At 52.6% G+C, this 13452-nt stretch overlaps 1 protein-coding gene and 1 long non-coding RNA gene across 6 annotated transcripts in view; one reads left to right on the top strand and one right to left on the bottom strand.

Annotated features, from left to right (window-relative positions):
* LOC108300888 overlaps nucleotides 1-261 on the bottom strand; it is a 1268-nt gene extending 1007 nt beyond the window's left edge. The window contains exon 1 of the long non-coding RNA XR_001823644.2: nucleotides 177-261. This is a non-coding gene — a long non-coding RNA (uncharacterized LOC108300888). The remainder of the gene's footprint in view (nucleotides 1-176) is intronic.
* Nucleotides 262-3134: 2873 nt separating this feature from the next.
* PKNOX2 (PBX/knotted 1 homeobox 2) overlaps nucleotides 3135-13452 on the top strand; it is a 267999-nt gene continuing 257681 nt past the window's right edge. For 2 of the 5 annotated variants that reach the window (XM_017523819.1, XM_037736405.1), the window contains exon 1: nucleotides 3135-3248. The gene's annotated coding sequence lies outside the window, so the exon portion shown is untranslated. The remainder of the gene's footprint in view (nucleotides 3249-13452) is intronic. The other 3 variants (XM_017523834.2, XM_017523828.2, XM_037736394.1) reach the window with 3 other exon arrangements.

Below are 13452 nucleotides of genomic sequence, written 5' to 3'. Positions count from 1 at the left end.
TAGTTGGGTGGTATTATGGACTGAATTGTGCCCGCCACCCAAATTCATATGTTGAAGCCCTAACCCCCAGTGTGACTGTATATGAAGACAGGGCCTTTAGGGAGGTTAAATGAGGTCCTAAGCATAGGCCCTAATCCAACAGGACTGGTGTCCTTACAAGATGAGGGAGAGCTCACCAGAGCTGTCTCTCTGCCTGTGTACACAGAGGAGAGGCCATGTGAGGACACAGTGAGAAGGTGCCATCTATAAGCCAGGAGCAGAAGCCTCTCCAGAAACTGACTCTGCTGGCACCTTGATCTTGGACTTCCAGCCTCCCTATCTGTAAGAAAATAAATGTCTCTTGTTGAATCCACCCAGTGTATGGCATTTTGTTATGGCAGCTAGAACAAACTGATACAGACAGGTCTTATATTTTTATTCACAGTGTCACAGGCAGAGTTCAGTTGGGCCATTGATCACCTACATTGGAAGCTTGGAGGAGACAGCCTGGGCTGGTGTGGGCTGCTTATACGTAAGACAAAGTGCAGGTAGAGTGAGAAGAGGGCCCAGAACCAAACAGGAACTCCAACATTTAGGAGTGATGACTAGGATTTGTAGAAACTCCTATTTGGTTATAATGTCAATGTGTTAATAGCTTATACAATACAGCATGTACATTCTTCTCCATCCTCTTCTTCATCTTCAAGGGATGGTGGGGAAGAAATTGTAGAGTATCTGTAGTGAATCCTTAATTTCTACTCTATCCCTACTCTCCTCACTGACAGAGCCAAAACTGATATGTGGAACTCTTGGAATTTGACATATTGGCAACTCATTTGTTCATTAATTATTCACTAGCTTGTGTCTTCTGTTGATTCCTGTATTATTGCTACTTAATGTTTTACATACGGGTGCTTTGTCTTCTTCAACTAGAATGAATGCTTCTTGAGGACAGGAACCATAACCTGAGCCTCTTTGCTTCTGCTGTTTATTCTTAGTGCTAATACACAGCAAAGCTTCTGGTGGGTGCAGGGCAAATATTTGCTTTCAGTGCTTATAAAAATGACGGTTATAGTTTGGATAATCATTTTTTAAGCTCTTGCAAGTGACAAAAATAGTCAAAGCAAGATATATTTACTTAAAACTGTGATCTGCAATTTAAAGCACCCAAAAGGTATTAGTGAAAATCATAGTAAAGACTCCAAAAATTAATAGCTCATGGCAATGGATCTCCCATATCAGGAAAGTGTTGGGCACTGAACTAGATGTCAGAAAATGAGGGGCGTGACCAGTGTAAATGAGTGATGCAAGGCTGTTGCCTGCGGCCCTATTTATGGCTCACTGACATCTCTCTGATGGGTCGAATTCAGCCTGATTTTCCCCTCTGACTCTGCAGGCTGTAGGAACTCACTGGGAACCATAGGAAAGAGAGAAACGCCTCCCTCTAGGGGTCCTGGGCAGAGACAAATGGATCTCCCCTCCCCCTCCCTTATCTGAAGAGGGCTTCCCTCTGAGAGTTTATGGCAGCCTGACCTCCAGCCTCTGGGTTGGAGAATCTGGCCGCTTCTGTACCACATAAAAAGGGCAAGTGCATTCATTATTATTATATTATTATACAATGTATAATATATAATAGCGATTATGCTGTCAGCAGCCAGAGACTCTGACCGCAGATCAGAGGCTAGGGTGACATAAATCCACCTAGTGAAATTTTTGGAGGTTCTATGTGAAGGTGAGAGGATTCTACTCTGTCTATAATGGGGGCTACCACTGAAGAGTTTCTCCCACAAGGAATGTTGGAGTATGGATTTGAGGGGTACTGGGAGGATCTGGACAAGCAGTAGTGTGTGCATCTGGGATGTGATGTAAGAAAGGTCTCAATTGCCTCCCTGAGCCCAGCAATGCTAACAGCTCTCATCTTTTGCCCATGATGGAGGCAGGTGAGCGGTGACCCAGAGGCCTGGGAAGAGCTGGGGGCAGCCTTCTACTCCTTGGGTCAAATTCTTTACTGAAAACCTGGCGGCTGGTTTCACTTTCTGCTTTCCCGCTTACACTGGTGTCTTTGTCCGGGCTTCATCCAGGCCCCCTGCCTGGCCTGGGGTCAGAGTATCAATGGCTGGCAGACTGGCTATGGGGAGCAAGAAGCAAACTTCCAGGGGCAGAAGGGATTCTCTTGTCCCTTTATGCAGAGGACCATGTGCTAAGTGTGGAAGCAGGCTTGTATGCTCTAGTAGGTGGCTCTTAGTAGGACTGTATCTCTGTTGAGTGATCGCAGGCACTTGTGGGTCCACACATGCCTGCTTTGTCTTCCGCTGTAGGCGGCACAGGTAAGAGGCGGATTTCCTCCCTGATGTAGATGAAGCCACCGCAGCAGGCCTAGGCTGAAGCAGCCCAGCTGGTTTCTCCCTTTATATGACTGCACCCCAGCCCCTAGAACTCTGGGAACTCACTGAGTTTCTTGAGGACTTTTTATTAGAATGGAAACAGCAGTGGCTTAGAAGCGGCTTGCCTGACATTTGCAAAGAGGTGCTTTACTGACAAAGCCTCTCCACTCTTTCCTCTCTCCCTCTGCCCCACCTTGAACCAGACACCCCGGGAAGCCCACAGCAGAAAAAGCTCTTGAGACCAGGAATAACTAACCCGAGTGTCATCTGAACACCTTTTCTGGGGCCAGGGTAATGAGAATTATTCAAATGCAATCATAAAAATGAGGCCAGCCAGGCAGGAAAGGGGGGAGGTGGAGTGCTGTGGAAAGAAGGATTTCTTGCCCGTTTTAAGTTTCATCATTTCTGGGGAGTTCTCTTGGGGTCCACAGAAAATCTCACCTCATCTCGGTCCTCTCAGCACCAGCAGTTGTCTTGGAATTCGGCCCCGGTTGTTCGCTAAAGGAGGACTTGCCTTGTGGGGAAGGAGGTTGCTCCTGAGTTCCTGGGGAGGGGGGTCCCCCGCGCTCCCCATCCGAGGCTCCCCGCGAGTGGAGCCGCTTCTCCAGGCTGCCCGCCTCCCCGCCGCAGGAGCAGGCCCGCGCCCGCCGCCCGAGAGCCTCCGGTAGAGGGAGACACTCCAGCGGCTCCTCCGACTTGGCAGCGGCCGGGCCGGGAGTGGGTGGGGGTGATGGGGGGTGGGGAGAAAGGGGGAGTGGGGAGAGGGGAGGTGTGTGAAGGGGGGGTCCGGGGGGCGGGTCCCTGTGCCGCTGACGTCCCGAGCAGTGCTGGGAAGTATAGGCTGTGTTGTCACGCCGGTGTCAGTCTGATGAAGATTGGCATCAGGTAAGCTGTCATTCATTTCCATGTCAGAGACGCTTTTGCAGGCGGCGGCGGCGGCGCGGCGGCGGCTGCTGCTGCGGGCGGCTGCCTCAGAGCGCGTGTGTTTTATTCCAGTCCCCAAGCCAGAGTATTATTCATTGCGACAGGGCAAGGAGGAGAGAGGGAGAGAGGGAGGCAGCAGGGAGGAGAGAGAGGGAGGCAGCAGGGAGGAGGGAGGCAGGGAGCAGCGAGGGACGGCGGGAGCGTGCAGAGAGAAGCTGGGGAAGCGCCGGGAGAGCGCGGAGCGGAGCAGCGCGAGGGCGGCGAGGCCGGGCGCGGAGGCTGCGAGAGCCCCGCGGGCCGCCCGCTCCCCGGCCCGGCCAGCGCGCAACCCCGCCGCCGCCGCCGCCTCGCCGCGCTCGGGCCCCGTGGCCGGCCGCGCATTGTCCGCGGGTGCGAGGAGCTGGGCTGCGGACTCGGACCGCCGCGGGCCCAACCCCGTAGCGGGCGGGCGGGAAGCTGTGCGCCGGGAGCGCCCCGGGCCCCGAGAACAGGGAAGGGCACGCCGGCCGGAGCCCGGGTGCAGGAGGTTCCCGGCCAGGCGCTCCGCGGGGCGAGGCTGGGAACCGCGGGCCCGCTCCAGGTTCTCTTTCTCCCGGCTTCGGGCGTCCTTGGGGCCGGCGCTTACTCGGCGCCACCAGCCTGGAGCAGCTTCCGAGCGGCTGGAAGCGGGAGCGGCCCCAGACTGGGGCCGGGTGACCAGAGGAGTCCAGGAGCCGCGGCGGCGGCGGCCGGCCGGGCCTGGGGAGGCAGGGCGAATGGGGTTTTGCAGGCGGATCAGTGGGGACAGGGGAACACCGGTGGGGTCCAGGAAGCCACGATCCGAGGGGCTACGCGCAGGGACCCTCACCCAGGGAGGAGCGAGAACGTGTAGAAGGGTCACTGCCTTTCTGTGATTGTTGGGGATCTTTGGTGAGGCGGGCGTAGGGGCCCGCGCGAGGCTTGGGGCTCGGGAGCCCTTCTGGCTCGAGAACTAGAGGATGAGTTCGTAAAAGAGGGGACCGAAAGCGCTCAAGAGCAGAGAGCTGAGGGGGATGGGGCAGGGTCCCGAATCGGCCGCGCAAAGTTTGCATTTCTTTCGGGTTAGGTGACGCGGCTCTCCTGGCTCCGGATCCCCGGGACGAAACGAGCGAAACGGGCCGCCGTTTCCTGGGGCTCTTCACGGGGGAGCAGGGGGTTCCCGCGCGGTAGGGAGACCCGGGTTGGGAATTGAGGGGTAGGGGGTTGTGGATCGGCCCTGAATTAGGGCTGGGTTTAGGACCAGGCTAGAGTTTGGGTTATAGGATCCAGACCGTTTACAGAATCGGGATTGAAGGACCGATAAGTAGTTTACACGCTGGCCAGAGCAGAGGGCTGGAGGTCGGAGTTAGGGGCTAGAGAACGGGTGGCGTTTTTAGGATTTAGTAACAGAGTCACAGCTTTTTCTTGGGGTCCAGGCTATTGGAATTTGGGGAGGGTCACACGCGAGGTTCCTGGAACTCCGCGTGTGAAAAAGCGTTTAGGTAGGAGACGAAAGTAGTTGATCTGAGTCATGGCAGACGAGCCCCGAATTTCTGCTGCTTCTTCCCGAAAGTGTTTCTGGAGGAGGAGAGGACTTGGGCCACACAGGACCCGGTCCTAGGAGAGCAATTCCGGAAAGCGGACAGATCAGAGACCTTCTGGGCGAAGCCGCTGGGCACCCTCGTGGGGCGCGGAGTGGATCGGAGGACCCGACCCATGCGGCTCGGAGGACTCCGGGAGCCACTCGGGTCTGCGGGCGCAGCGCGGCGGGGCGGGAGCGGCGGCCCGCAGGGGCCTCGGCCTGCTATGAGGGTGGGGGCAGCGCCACTTTGGGCTGAGGAGTCTGGGCTGTGGCCCAGGGCAGGACCTGCTGGAACTCCAGTGCCATGATGGGAGCTGCTTCCTGTCCTTACCCCCGCCGGGCTGGGAAGCCCACAAATCCGGTCCTTGGCGCGCCCGGGGGAGGAGGAAGCTTGGGATGCCCTACTGTCATCTCTCCTGACCGGAGACTTCAGGATATTGGCTTTTCGGGTTTCAAATGCTCTATAACTGGTGGAAGCCAAAATCTTCGCATTTCAGGCAGATTAGACGATCCTCTCCGTCCCAAATCTGAGAAAATGATGTTCAAACATAACACGATGTATTTCTCAAAGCCCCTGCCCCTGCCCTTCCTGTTCTCTCTGCCTTTCTGGTCTTTCGAGGCCCCAGGACCTTGATGGAAGCGGGGAGGGAGGGTCCCGTTTCTGGTCTCATAAGCCCCTACTCAGGCTGCATCACCATAGCTTGGGCCTAGCTGGGGGTGTGGGGTGGGAAGGGGTCCGGACCAGGAGCGAGGTTATTATCTGGCCAACTAGAGAAAGTGTGTGTGTGTGTATGTGTGTGTGTGTGTGTGTGTGTGTGTGTGTGTGTGTGTGTGGTGTGTTTTTGGGGGGGTGGGGAGGAAAATTTGAAATTTCCTCCTTGTAATATTGAACCCACCTTCCCAGCCCCCTGCACCCCTGCAGGGAGAGCCAGACAGCCCTTACAGGACACAGAAGACGCACGACCCACGACCCACGAGTGGCCTCAGCGGCCCGGGGCGCGGCGACTGCTGCGGCGGAGCTCCAAGGCTGTTGTTTTGCTGGCTTGGAATTCGTGAGAGCTCTCTCCCGCCGATAGCCCGAGGGGGGAGGGAGCCGTGACCCCACGGAGACTCCCTGGTCACCGCCTCCCCTTTGTGAGCGGGAAAGGCATGAAAGCCAAGAGAAAGAGAGGCTGCTCCAAATAAGGGGAGGGGGTTACTGGAGGGAGATGGGCCCGACCACCGCTCACAGTAAAATGCCTCGTGCAAATTGCACTGAAGTATACCCAACTTGAGACTGGCTGTTTTATGATCCTTTCTGGGAGTTTACTGCTCTCTGCTTTTAAGTCTATAGATTGCTTTAAGTTAATGAAAGTGCTGCTTTCAAAAGGGGCTTTTATTGTGCGGCAGTAGCAAATCCAGTACCACCCTTTACTCTTCCAAAATGGGCCGTTTAAAAAGAACGAGCTTGTTGGAGTTCCCACATGGACAGAGCTTGGGGGAGGGCGCCATGTGACAATGAGAATTAATAAAAGTTAATGTCCAAGTGATTCTGAAAGACGAGTTCGCTTCTTTTCCAATCCAGTTTCATCTGTTTATTCTTGTGTTGCCTTTGGCCTTTCACTGAGTCTGCCTTTAAATGTTGCTTTGGTGCCTCCCCAGCAGCCCCTCCCAGCATTGCTTTAGGTAGGCCTGACCCTGTTCAATTAAACCCAAACTGGATTTCAGGATTTCAGCCCAGCTGCCAATTCAAACTGCAACTAAAATATTTACTCGGCACTGGGGGAGGGGCTTTGCCTCGCGTTTAGTAAGATAAATGTGTTTAAATGGCTGGGAACCTTGAGAAGGAACAAGGCAGACTGTTTTTCAGTGCTTTTTGCTTTTTCAATCTATTTGGCACAAAAGGTGGGATGACAAGGTTTTTGACTAGGTCCTAACACAGAAACTGCAGTGGCCTCGGGCTGTGGCTTTGACCGCATGTCATAACCATTTAAACTGTGGTTAGTTGTTCAAAGCTCAAAGCTTCTCCAAGCTGGGTTTCATTAACTCTACACCAGTTGCCTGGAAGTTCGGTAGCAATAAATTGTATAAACACATTTGAAGTAAGTTAGTGATGAAATAAGGAGAATTACTGTCTTGTGAGTGGAGGATCCTGAATTCATGGAGTTCTAGCTTAACTGGAAACATACCTCCTCTCCCTTGGCCTTGAAGTTTATGGGTGCACCAGAGTGTGTGTTCAATTTCTTTCTGCCATGTCCATCTTCAACCTGGGCTGTAACTCATTAGAAACCAAGGCATGCCTAGAAAGCAAAAAGGCTGGGTTTTAAAGGGGTCTCTATTAGCCTGGTTTAGGAACCAAACCAAACCAATCGACCTGACTTCCTTACCTTCCGTGGATCCAACGCGCAACATAAACAGCAGCAGAGCAGGGGCAAATTAGATGTCTAAATGTTAGAGGCTTAATAATACTGCGTTGTTAGCAATTGAATTTGTTTTTATTAAAGAAACAACCAATAAAATTTATAGGCTTCCAACATGTTGCAAGATTTCCTTGCTATTTTTTTAGCTCCCTGCCCCCCCCTACTTTCTGAAATTCTATCTCTAATCTCAGACTTTTGTTCCCGATTTATTTAATCTGGAGCACATTTTCTAAATTAGTTCGAGGAGGGTGAGAAAGGCTGTTATGAGTTTTCCTTTTTCCTACGCTGTGTGGCACAAGGCCTGCGATGCTGTAAGTTATATATAAACGTGTGATGCAATTGCTGGAGGTGACGGCATGTGAAGCCAAGTGTCTGGATCAAACAAAATGCAGATCCGAGTATGGAGAGGGTGAAAACGCTGCTGCAGAGGAAAAACTGAGGAAGTTATAATGGAAAATGAAATCATCATGAACCACCGTTAGCCTGAGTCTAGCCAACACACCATGTTTTGTATAAAACACTTCATGTGAGATCCGTGACTTATTGAAGATTGAATTATATCGAGAAGCAGAATTTAGAGGGAGGAGCTGCACGGGCTGGGTTCTATCCAGGCAGCATGGCCAGGATTGTTGCGATGGGGATCTGCTAATTTAATTAAACCTAATACCTGGTGGGAAAGGGAGGAAGGAGGGAGGGAAGTGGTCCGCAGATAATCAAGGTTGGCAGGTCAGCATGCTGAGCTAGTGTTTAGGCGGAAATTTAGGGGCCTGGCCTCGTTCTCCTCTATATTGCCTGGGCTGCATGACTCCAGTGGGTCATCTCGCCTCTGGACCTTGGTTTTTTCACCTGTAAAGTGGAATATATCGCACACAATTCTCACTAGGGGGTGAGGATGGGCTTGGATCAAGCACAGGCTTTGCTCTGAGTAAAGAAAACGGGAGATGGAGGCTTCTCAGGCTTCGGTGTGTTTTCTTTCCTTGCCTGGCTCCAGAGCCTTCTCCCCAACTCTCAGGAGTTCTTAGGCTATAAGAAAGAGTCTGAAAACCTGCCTTGCTTTACATCCTAGAATTTGAAAGGCCTGCTGTGATTTCAAAAACCACCTGCACTTTACCAAGAGGGGCAATTTTGGCTGAGCTGGGGGATCCAGTCCCTTTCTTCCGAATGGTGTTACCTGGAATAGCTTTCATGCATCAGATGAATGCAAATCTCACTTAACAGAAATGCAGCCCTTTCTCTATATTCCACTGGGAAGGCAAGGCCTGAGCCCTGACTGGTGTGTGTGACATCTGGTCAGCTGCGGGGGATGGGTGCTGGTCTGGAGCTAGCCACAGCCTGAACCTCGCTTAGCAGTCTCTGCTGGCAGATCAAAGCAGATTCTGGGCCAGAAAGCCCAAGAAGTTACACCCGGCACTTACACAAAAGTGTGTGCGTGCTCGTAGACTCCTTCTGTTCCGGTGCCTGATTTGTAAAAGCTAGCTCTGATCCTGGAGACGCGGCTCTGGTGGAATGCTTGTCTTTAATTCTCCCTAGTCCGTGGGGATTCCTTGGGGGTAATTTTTCTGCCGTAGCTACTTCTCAGCCAGTCAGGGCAACATCTTAGTCTCCATTTTGATTGGGAGTGAGAGACTGGCCTAGGAGTTGAGGGAGCAACAGCTGGAGGACACAGTCTTTCTACCTAACTCCAGCTTCTCCTCCCGCCCAGAACCCCCAGGAGACGGGGAGAAGCAAGCCTGGGGCAGCTCAGTTCATCTCCTGAAGTCAAGCAGAGCTCAGGAAGAGCTTGCTGCAAACGTGTTGTCTTCAGGGGGATCTGCTGTTTGGCTTGGATGCCTCACTGCAGGCCCGGCCTGCCTGGGTTTCTAATTACAAGATGGACGTTTCTGCTAAGACCTATCTCACTAAAAACACATCCCTGCATGTAATAAGAAACCCTAAACCAGGCAGGATATTTTAAAACTGAAGCAATGAAGATTAGATTAAGTCTCCACCAAACAGCTTCGTTCTTGTATTATTTTTGGCTGGAATGTGGAGAAAAGCAGCTGGCCCTGGGGCCCGGAGCAGACTCTGGAGGGTTCTGATAGGGCCGGGTGGGTGGCGTAACTGTTAGTTCTCTGCTTAGTAGGAACGTGGCCAATTTCAGTACAGCTCAGTCAAGGCAGTGGGGGTGCCCAGTCGGGGAGCAGGGGCTGGGGTAGAGGAGGGGCCAGATCCAGATGGGCCACAAAGCGGCCACAGAAGCGGCAGGTCACAGGGCATCGAGGCTTGTAAATCCTCCACCTCATTAGGACACAGTCTTTTGCATTCAACTTAGGCTTCTAGTCACACCCCCGTTCCAAACCTAGTACACGTGGCCTTTGGAGGAACCTTAATCGACAGGGTACTTTTCTAGGTGGAGAGAGGGAACAAATAGTTGTTCGAGATTCTTGGAAATAGAACCCAGTCGTCTGGCATCCTGAGCGGGTGCCCTGTCCTGCTGGGGAGGGGCAGCATGGCCTTCATTCATTCCCTGTGTTCTTCCTCCATTCAGCAAATATTTACAGAGCGTCTTCTGTGTGCCTGGCACAGTCCTAGGCATTGAGGAGACAGCGGCAAAAACAAAGCAAACATATTGCCATGACGTCTGTCCTCAAGGAGCTTGCTTGCGGTGGGGACAGTGTTGAGTATGGGCTTTATTTAGCATCAGACAAAACTTCATTTAGAGTCTAGCCCTGCTGTTTACCTGTCATATGGATCCAGACAAGTTGCTCAACATCTTCGATCCAGTTTCCCCATTTGTAAATGGGGAAGTAGAAGCACATAGCTTGTAGGACCATGGAGAGGGCGTCTGTTAAGTCCCTAGCACGGTGTCGGGCACAGAGGAGAGACTCAGTCATGGTTTACTCTCCTCTGTCGTGTTTTTTTTGGAGCTGATGATCCAGTTGGAGGATTATCTTTTCCCTTTCCTATTGCTTCCCCAGAACCTGGCTTGGGTCCTTTCCTAGGTCACTGGTGCCTTCAACAAGTGTCGCACAAAGAGCCAGTCAATGCTGTGGCCTGGTGCTGCCCGCTGTGCACAGCCCTGGCAGGGGTTGTGGTAGAAAATAGGTACACAGACCCTGAGGACAGTTTGGGGGTGATGGTGGAGGGGGCACATTCAACACACAAACATGAGAAATGATGGACAGAGAGGTGACGTGGAAAAAGCCACCAACTAGATGTTACCCACAGGAAGCAACAGGGGGGCAGGATGTGGAGTGACCAGGACAGAGTGGAGTCACAGGGTGGACTTCTGGGAGGAAGGGAGCTCTCTGCAGAGTGTTAAGGGAGGACTGGCTGAGCGGGCCGGCCAGCGGGGGAGCGAAACACCAGTCATGGCCTCCCAGGTCACAGTGCTCTGTGTTGTCCCATCGACACAGAGGTGTCCAGCCCCCTCTGCCTATCCCAGGTGGCCAGAAGTAGGCTGTCCCTACCCCAGGAGCACCAGGTAGGACTCCCTGTTGGGGCCCAGTTTCCCTTACACACTGAGGGATTTCCGAGCGGAACTTCCATGTTGACTTCTCAGCGGGTAGAACTTAGGCCAGTGAGCTGGTGCATGAGGCAAACAAACTCACTGCACTCCTGGTTGCAACATGGCTTCTCACCTGAGATCCCCTTTTTCCCCAAGCAGAGAGAGCAGAGACTACAGGCCCACACCCAGCCCTCTCCCCTCTCAGGAACCGTGAAGCGGATAGATGCCAGGGTGGTCAGGATGGTGGAGAGAATGCGGTCAGGACTGGTAGTCTGAGGATGGCCGATTCCATGGTAGGCTTGGCCACTGACTGACTGTGACCTTCAACAAGGGACTTACCTTCTCTAGGTGTCAGTGTCCTCACTTATCCCATGAGGAGCTTGAACTTGCTCTCAGAGGTCTCCTTCCGCTCCGAGTTCCACGATTCTGTGCTTCCTCCCAACTGGATGCTTCGTGGCTAGGCAATCACTGAAAGCACCGCCACCACCATAAATCCAAGCAAAGAATCATGACGACATTCAACAGACTGCAGGGGCTTGGTCCCTGTGGTCTTAAGGACAGTGGGGGGCTGGGGGTTGGCTCTGACCCTTCTGATGGCCTGCTTGGGGCAAATGGATATGTCCTAGCAATAGGGGTTGGCCCCATGAGGCAGCAATTTCAGCCTGAAGACTCACTGGCTTCTTCATAAAAAGCAACGTTTACTTTTCTTGTTGAGACAGCGTGGGGCCAGGGGAAGGAACACAGGCTTTGGAGTCGGATTCTGGGTTCCGACGCTGGTTCTACTACAACTAAGCAGTGTGCACATCACTTAACCTCTCTGAGCCTCCGATTTCTTAGCTTTATAAGTGAGGATAATAACAATACCACACATATTTAAGACTGCTGTGAAAACTCTAGAAGAAAACATCTGTAAGTGGCTGGCACATGGTCAGCTCATGGTGAATAAATATTAGCCTTCTCTCCTAATAAAGCTCATTCTCACGTGCCCTTGTCTGATCCTCACAGTCTTGTGAAACAGGTAACATGGGCATTGTATCATTTTACAGGTAAGAGAAACTGGGGCTCAGAGAGTGGCTAAAGTGGCAGGTCCAGGAAGTGGGTGCAGATGTGTCTGTCTGTAGCAGTGGAGCATGTTATCTAGGGTAGCCCAGTCCTGTCTTCTACAAGGACGGTTCTTCCTGCAGCCTTCTGTAGACAACGCAAGCCGCTCCTGAGCTCTGTCTATTCCTCTCTGGGATCTTTCATAAGGGAACCAGCTGAAGTCATCTCCTACATTACCTAAACCTTTGTTTGGCAAATGCTGGAAAGAGCTATACTGTTACAGAAACCAAAACCTAGAAGATCCAATTTTTACTTCCACAAAGCCTTCAGTCTCAGGTGGGGCTGGGAGGGCCCGCACTAAGGTAAAGGTAGATTTAGGAGCAGGGGATGTCTCATGACTGTGAGTGGGGTGGCGGAGCTGCAGTATAGCATTGGTCTGCCAGCCCAGGTGTGGGCTGGACCCCTGGGTGGAAAGAATTCCCTCGAGGGCTCATGCCCATGGTCATCAGCTCACAATCCAGACAGATATCAAGCCTGACAGACACCAGAGTTTAGTCCATTAGCATCTGTCTAATTCCTATTAGGCAAAGGGAGGGCACAGGGTAGCACAGTGGGTCTGTGCTGGAGTAGCGGCGAGTGAGCCCCACCCCAGAGCTTCCTTTCACGGTCGGTCCTCAGTCTACAGTGCATTGTTGAGGAGTGGACGCGCCTCTGTTCCAAGTCCCGTGCAAGGTCTGAATGTGATGTAACCCCTCCTTCTGAGGAGTTGCCCCGCCTTCCTCCCGGAAGACCTTCCTTTGTGGAGATTGACAGTTCTATCTCCAGGTCCAGGACAAAGAGACAGACACCCAGAGTCAAGTGTATGCCCAGGCACCAGGGGCGACAGGTGCTTGTTCTCATTCTCATTTCCTCCCTAAGAATCCATCTGTTAACAGGTGTGGCCTGAACTCACTATTTAATTAGTGCCCGTTAGCATGCTGTGTGGGACACTCAGTGGCCTCATCCTCTAGGACCTACATATTTTTGATGAGGAGACCAAACAAAATGCACGTGAAATTGAGAACAAGCTATGTGACCTTGACTCATCTCTTAGCTTCTCTAGATTTCAGAATCCTCATTTTATACAATGAACAAGGTTACACTTGACTATCTTCAAGGCCCCTTCCAAATTTATTCTTCTAGGATTGTATGGGCTATACATGGGAAATGTGTGGTCCAGTCCATCAGGCACCATGAGTTTGTAGAAGGTGACAGGACACCAGAGAACACTTAGCCCAACAGGAAGGCCTGTCCGCCTCCAGCCGGGTGAGGGGTGGGAAGGTATACTGCAAAGGTAGCTGGCCTCATTTATTTGTCTGCAGGGGCTGTGAGAGTTCTTGTTGAGAAGGGCCCTGTGGAGTCCCCCAGCTTCCAGGAGGGTCACGGGGACAGAAATCAGGCAGGAGAACCTGGCAGAGTGGGAGCTCAAGGCCACTGCTGCCCTGTGCCCCACATAGTGGTGGTGGAGGGAGCTCCTTCCCCAGCCCCTCTCCCACTCTGCCCCCTACCCACCGCTCTGGGAGGAGACAACCGGCTTCCTAGGAGGGCAGCGGTCCCCTGGGACTCTCTCGACTTGTGAGACAGATTCTGGAGGAAAGCCAAGGAGCTTGAAAGGATTCC

This window comes from Cebus imitator, unplaced genomic scaffold, assembly GCF_001604975.1.
Source record: "Cebus imitator isolate Cc_AM_T3 unplaced genomic scaffold, Cebus_imitator-1.0 Scaffold0, whole genome shotgun sequence".
In the NCBI taxonomy this organism is placed as follows: domain Eukaryota; kingdom Metazoa; phylum Chordata; class Mammalia; order Primates; family Cebidae; genus Cebus; species Cebus imitator.
This window is presented reverse-complemented; position numbering and strand designations above follow the sequence as displayed.